Here is a 6939-nt window from a genome sequence, read left to right as displayed (position 1 = left end):
TCCAAGAAACAAAACTCGGTATCCTTATCCACCGCCGAAGCGGAATACATTGCCGTCGGATCATGTTGTGCTCAATTACTTTGGATGACCCAAACTCTTAAGGATTATGGGATCTATGTGAAACATGTTCCATTGCTTTGTGACAATGAGAGTGCTATTAAGATTGCTCACAATCCCATGCAACATTCTCGAACTAAGCATATTGAGGTTCGTCATCATTTCATTCGAGATCACGTTGCTAAAGGTGATATTGATCTTAAGCATGTTCGTACCGATAAGCAATTGGCAGATATATTCACCAAACCGCTTGATGAGAAAGTTTTTTGCCGTTTGAGAGGTGAATTGAACATCATTGATGCTTCAAACTTGGAGTAGGAACTCCATGTGGATACATGCAAGGCATGAGCCTATGACTAATCCTTGATTCTTCTCTTATGTTGATAATCATATGTCTTGGATACATTTGCACCCTTGCATTCTATCTAACCCTTGTAGGTACTTGGATGAATCTAAATCCATGAGATTGCACCTCACTCACATCTTGAGCAATCTCTACATCACCAAGTCCCTACACCATGGTGGTTGACGACAAGGAAGCATGAAACCCTTCAACATATCCTTTGACAAATTCTATATATCAAATTTCATTTGGTATCAAATTTCATGATTGTCATTTTGGATACACAAGTGCTCTTCCTTGCAAGACTAACCCATGTAGGTAGATGAACTCAACTCCAAGTGGTGCTCCCAATCCTTGATGAGCTACATCAACCTCGAGCATCCTAAACAAGTTCAACTACATGATCAAGTTCAATACCACCACCCAAGGTATGTCATTCCATCTTAGAGAAGCTTTACCCAAGTCATGGGTTAAAGTAGCTCAACAAGATGTGAATACATCAAAATGCTTAAACGAAAAATGGTAACCCCATTTTGAGCTTAAACGATGAGTATGACTTATGATCAAGTGTTCTCACTTGACTCCTCGGTCAATATACTCTAACATAGGTGACTTTATCACCGCCCAATTCTAGATGAAGTTCTCTAGTGGTTTCTCTGAGTTCTTGCATTTGTTCCTTGCATTTTTGTTCCCCTTCCCTTTATCATAAAAAAAACTTCATCTAGATTTTCTTTTCTCTGATTTTGTTCTGCATTTCTTTGCATCCAATTCATTGCAAATCCTTCAGTTAATTCCCTGCAAATCTTTGTGAGATCTTATTTGCCTAGTGAGCTGAGGTGACTATTGCTCTTTTCCTGTGTTGAACTCGGTCCCACCGGTTTGTCACTTTCGGTCCAACCGAACCCGTTCGGTGCAACCGAAGATCTCAACTTGGTGTCACCGATTTTACTGCAGAGAAGAAAATTTGCCACTTGTTTCTGAACTTTTGTTCCAGCTCCACTCAAGGATTCTTGTCCTCTACCAGCATCACATTTTATATGCTGCTTTGCTCTGTGACTCAAGGACTAAACCTATTTGACTCACACTCCAGAAGATCCCTTCATGGAAATTGATGTCAAAGGGGGAGAGAGATCACATCAAAGCTTAATTCTTCAAAAGAGGGAGAGAATACTTCAAACAGGGGGAGAGAGAGGAATCACATGCCCCAGATGCTTGGTGTTCAAGAGGAGAGAAGTCACATGTCTTTAAGAGGGGAAATACATGTCTATGTTATGATTTGTGATCTGATCTTTTTGCTCTGATTCTGTTTCCCTACTTTCTCCCATTATCAATATAAGATTCAGGGGGAGAAAGACTGTCAGGGAAGGAAGCACTTGAATTCATTGCATATATTTTACCTTTGGGGACATGTCTGTATTCAATAGAGTACCCAGTACTCACTCTCTACATGTCATCCTAATCTTGGTACTCTTGTGGCTTCTTGTGTTTGCTCTGTCTAGCAGATGTATCTGTATTATCTAACCTTGTTTACTCAGGTTCATCTCTTCCTAAGCCAGCTCAAGACCACAAGGTAAGTATATGCATCACACTCATGTACATGAAGATTTCTTGCTAATATACATATTGTTTGCAAGAAGGAATCATGAACATGAAGTTACACCTCATATATTCATATCATTTGCTCTGATGCATATAGCCAACATACACGTAACTCATTGCTTGCTGTGTCATGGTTATGCATTCAAATGCTCTTACTTTTCATATTGACATGAGTGCATACATGTAGGGGGAGCATATGCATGTTACATGTCTTTCCAAAGCTTGACTTGCTATTCTCTTTATCTTTACCTAAAGCTTTGATGTATGTTGTCATCAGTTACCAAAAAGGGGGAGATTGAAAGCACAAGTGCTCCCTGGGTGGTTTTGGTAATTAATGTCAACATATCTCTTGTTGGACTAATGTTTTTATCTAGAATATTTCAGACAAGTTCAACAGATGGAGTGGCGTGGACAAGAGGATGTGGAACCCCTTCAAGGTGCTAAGGACAAAGGATTGGCTCAAACTCAAAAGCTCAAGACTCTACATTTTACTTTTAGTGATCCAAGATCACATTGAGTTCATAGGAAAAGCCAATACTATTAAAAGGGGATGAGGTGTTGCTTAATGGGTTACTTGCTCAAAGTGCTTAGTGATATGCTCCAAAACCCTCAACCACTTTCTCATATCCACATATGTCCCAAACCAAAAGTCAAACTCGGCCCCACCGAAATATTCTATCCGCCGCCACCGAGTTCAGTTGACATAGCCACTGCCAGAAACCCTAGTCACTTCGGTCTCACCGATGGGATCCCGGTCTCACCGAGATGAGCTTGCAAACTCTCTGTTACCTGTTGCAATAATTTCGGTCTTACCGAGATTTGTAATCGGTCTCACCGAGTTTGCCTGACCAACTCTCTGGTTATCTTATTACCAAAATCGGTCCCACCGAGTTTGTGTAATAGGTCCAACCGAGATGAGGTTTTACCCTAACCCTAGCACATCGGCCGCACCGAGTTGATCATATCGGTCCCACCGAAATGAATAACGGTCACATTATGAACTAAATCGGTCCGACCGAGTTCTCTGATTCGGTCCCACCGAGTTTGGTGATTTGTGTGTAATGGTTAGATTTTGTGTGGAGGCTATATATACCCCTCCACCCACTCTTCGTTCGTTGAGAAAGCCATCAGAACATGCCTACACTTCCAACATACATTTTCTGAGAGAGAACCACCTACTCAGGTGTTGAGACCAAGATATTCCATTCCAACCACATAAATCTTGATCTCTAGCCTTCGCCAAGTTGCTTTCCACTCAAATCATCTTTCCACCAAATCCAAATCTGTGAGAGAGAGTTGAGTGTTGGGGAGACTATCATTTGAAGCACAAGAGCAAGGAGTTCATCATCAACACACCATCTATTACCTTTTGGAGAGTGGTGTCTCCTAGATTGGTTAGGTGTCGCTTGGGAGCCTCCGTCAAGATTGTGGAGTTGAACCAAGGAGTTTGTACGGGCAAGGAGATCGCCTACTTCGTGAAGATCTACCCTAGTGAGGCAAGTCCTTCGTGGGCGATGGCCATGGTGGGATAGACAAGGTTGCTTCTTCGTGGACCCTTCGTGGGTGGAGCCCTCCGTGGACTCGCGCAACCGTTACCATTCATTGGTTGAAGTCTCCATCAACGTGGATGTACGATAGCACCACCTATCGAAACCACGGAAAAAAATTCGTGTCTCCAATTGCGTTTGCACACTCCAATCCCATCCCTTTACATTCTTGCAATTTGCATGCTTTACTTTCCGCTGCTCATATACTCTTGTCATGCTTGCTTGATATGTATTGTGAATGTTTAAACATGTGCTAAACTCCACCTCAAATTGAAGAATTAAAAAACTGCCACTTTTCTTGCTAAGAGTCTATTCACCCCCCATCTAGACACCTCTTCTCGATCCTTTCACCCCCCCCCCCCCCCCACTCAGCTCGTGAGACGCGGTACTACCGCACACGGCCGCGGTACTACTGCTCGCGCGGTAGAGGCCAGATGAGGTCTTGTTGCACAGGGCAACGGGCGGTAGAACCGCCGGAGCGGTACTACCATGCGCCCTTACGGTACTACCATAAGGCAGGGCTCAACTAGCTCTGGAAAATGCACGAAAGAAATAAATTGCTTCCGTAGCTACTTCCGCTGACGTTGGAGCTGTGCAAAAATCCGGCACGGTACTACCGCTCACAGGGAGCGGTACTACCGCGTAGGGGCAGAAGTAAAAAATTACATATGTGCCTACTTTCGCATGCGCCAGTCAACAGGGCTGGAGGCAGCGGTACTACCGCTCACCAGGAGCGGTACTACCGCTGTCTTGAGCGGTACAACCGTGCGACCCTGCGGTACTACTGCTCCCTTGAGCAGTACTACCGCACGCCGCAGAGACTTTAGCATTTGGCAGCCTTCATATCGCAGAGACATGGATAAACGGATGGTGCTCCATCGAAGCGAAGGAAAGGTGGTGTAAAGGAACAGATGTGTACGTGTTGATTCCACCCTAATCTTTCCAAAGCAGGCCCCCTCTTAATAGTACGGCTTTCCTACGACTCAAATCCACCGAAAAGAAACATAGAGAACCGCCGTCTTCGATAGGCTCTGAGGGGCACCGAACCGTCTTGCGCCTAGACATGAGATATCTGAAATGCTCAATGCACATGATTAGTCCGCAAATGCACTGTCATCAATCACCAAAACCACTTAGGGAGAAATATGCCCTTACAATCTCCTCTTTTTTGGTGGATTGATGACAATACGGGATTTGCACATAGAGATATAAAATGATCATAAGCAAACCCAAAATCTATAAAATATAGACAGGCTCCCCCTAGATGTGTACATTCTCAAGATATGCTTTGGACTGCACAACACACACACACTAGGATCAACACTCCCCCTATATTTTATAGACAAGGCAATCCTTGCGACAATATAAGAGAGACTAAGCATGGAAACAAGGTATAGTAAGTGAGCATGATGTAAAGGGCATAAGAAAAACTAAGCTCACAAGCTATTAATCATACTAGACAATAAAAGGATAAGATTGAAGGCATATGTCTCACACCATATGATAGAATAGGTCTCCTGGACTCACATGCAAAACACAAACCAAAGCAGCGAAGGTTCAACGAAATGAAAGCAAGGAATGAAGAGACAAGACAAATACTCGCAAATCCTACACTCTCTCCCCCTTTGGCATCGAGACACCAAAAAGGCAGAGAGGACACCTAAGACACAGGTGGTAGCTCCAACTGAAGTGATAACCCAACAATCTCCTCATCTGACTCAGCAGTAGGAACGGACTCCTCATCTGACTCAGCCCACTGATAGCTTTGCTTCGTCATCCAGGCAGCCTCAGGAGTGATGTTCTTCTCCGACCCGCTCGAGACGTGCTCGCCAAGCTTCCGCAAAATCCGCTTGTCGTGCTGGCGACTCTCCTTCTAAGCAACGTGAGTCTGGTACTGCCCCTTGGCCTGCATGCAGAACAAAGTCTTCACCTTGGCCTTGAGCTTCTTAGCCCAAGATGGCTCAGCAGAGGAAGGAGCATACCCCTCATAAATGTCCTCCGCCTCCTCCTCCTCAATCTCATCATCATCAACATCCATGCGGGCAGCTTCTGCCTCAGCCCGGGTAGTGGTGTTAGCCCACTTGTTCTTCTGGCGCAGCTTAATGGGCTCATGGCGAATCCAATTGGGAGCATGAAACTCTTCACCCGGAAAGAGCTTCTCCCAAGTCTTTGAAATCAAGAGGTGCAAATCAGGTCCATAGATGGGAACCTTGCGATGGAACACAACAGTCAGAAGCTCACACCACATGATGTGAGAAAAATCAAGTTGTCTAGGTTGTTGAAGATGCGCCTCCTCACAGATAAGCATCATGTCCACAAGATAGGAATTCACCTTGTCCTTATCTCCCATGCGAGAAAAAAGAGAGTTGCGGAAGATCCGGTGCCTGATGTCGAGAAACGGGTTCAGCACATAAGACTTCTTGCCATTGGGTAGAGTCTTCTCAACAAGGTAGGGTTGAAACTTGTTCTTGGAAGCAGACTCTGGGTTGGCGTGCGGGCGGATACCAACGGGCACATCAAGCCCCTCATCATGAACGTGCAACATATCCATGAACTCCTTCCACTCAGCAGTCATCCTCTTTCCATTTGTCATCCAAGTCATGGTCCGCTTCTCATCCGTGTGAAAGTGGACATAAGCAAAGAACTGAGCCACAATCTCTGGGTCAAACTCAAGGTGGAACGTGATGATCCCCTCATTACCAAACTGCTCCACCAAGTCCAGAGGCTCACCAAAATATCCCTGGTTCTTCCTCAGATGGACCATGTCAATCCATTGAACCGGTACAAAGATGTTATGCTTGGCCTTGATCACATCTAGGAAGATGAGATTTTGTTGCTTGGTCCAAAACAATTCATTGCCCTTGAAGAGTTCCCTAGGCTTGACATAGCGGTTGAGCTTCCTTCGAATCAAAAACTCTGCTTGAGGCATTTCTTCCAAGCTGACAACTGGCTCCTTGATCTTGGTGGCTGTGGTCTTGACTTGGCATTGCGGGGCGTTGGACCCCTCAGGAGCTTCTTGATTGCGAAGGCGCTTTGAGCTTGTATCACAGCTAGGATTCGAGCGCCTAGCACCGGAATCGGAGCCACTACCGGGGTCCATGGCAAGAGGGCGAGGTGGGGGTCGATCCCACCGGTTGAAACGAGAGGAGAGTGGCCGGGGACAAGATCCGGCGAGGTCCTCCGGCTCCGTTCTTGAGCAGGAGAGAGAGACGAGGTGAGGGGAAGAGATGAATGGGTATGGGGAGTTGGAACTCCCCATGCCCGTGCTTAACCCCCACGCGCTCTCGACAGCGGTAGTACCGCGGATCATTGCGGTAGTACCGCACGCTGGGCGGTAGTACTGCTCTTCCAGCGGCAGTAAAAAATTACTGCAGTGATGGAAGCGGCAGTACC

The sequence above is a fragment of the Aegilops tauschii genome, chromosome 5 (assembly GCF_002575655.3).
Source record: "Aegilops tauschii subsp. strangulata cultivar AL8/78 chromosome 5, Aet v6.0, whole genome shotgun sequence".
Classification (NCBI taxonomy): domain Eukaryota; kingdom Viridiplantae; phylum Streptophyta; class Magnoliopsida; order Poales; family Poaceae; genus Aegilops; species Aegilops tauschii.
This window is presented reverse-complemented; position numbering follows the sequence as displayed.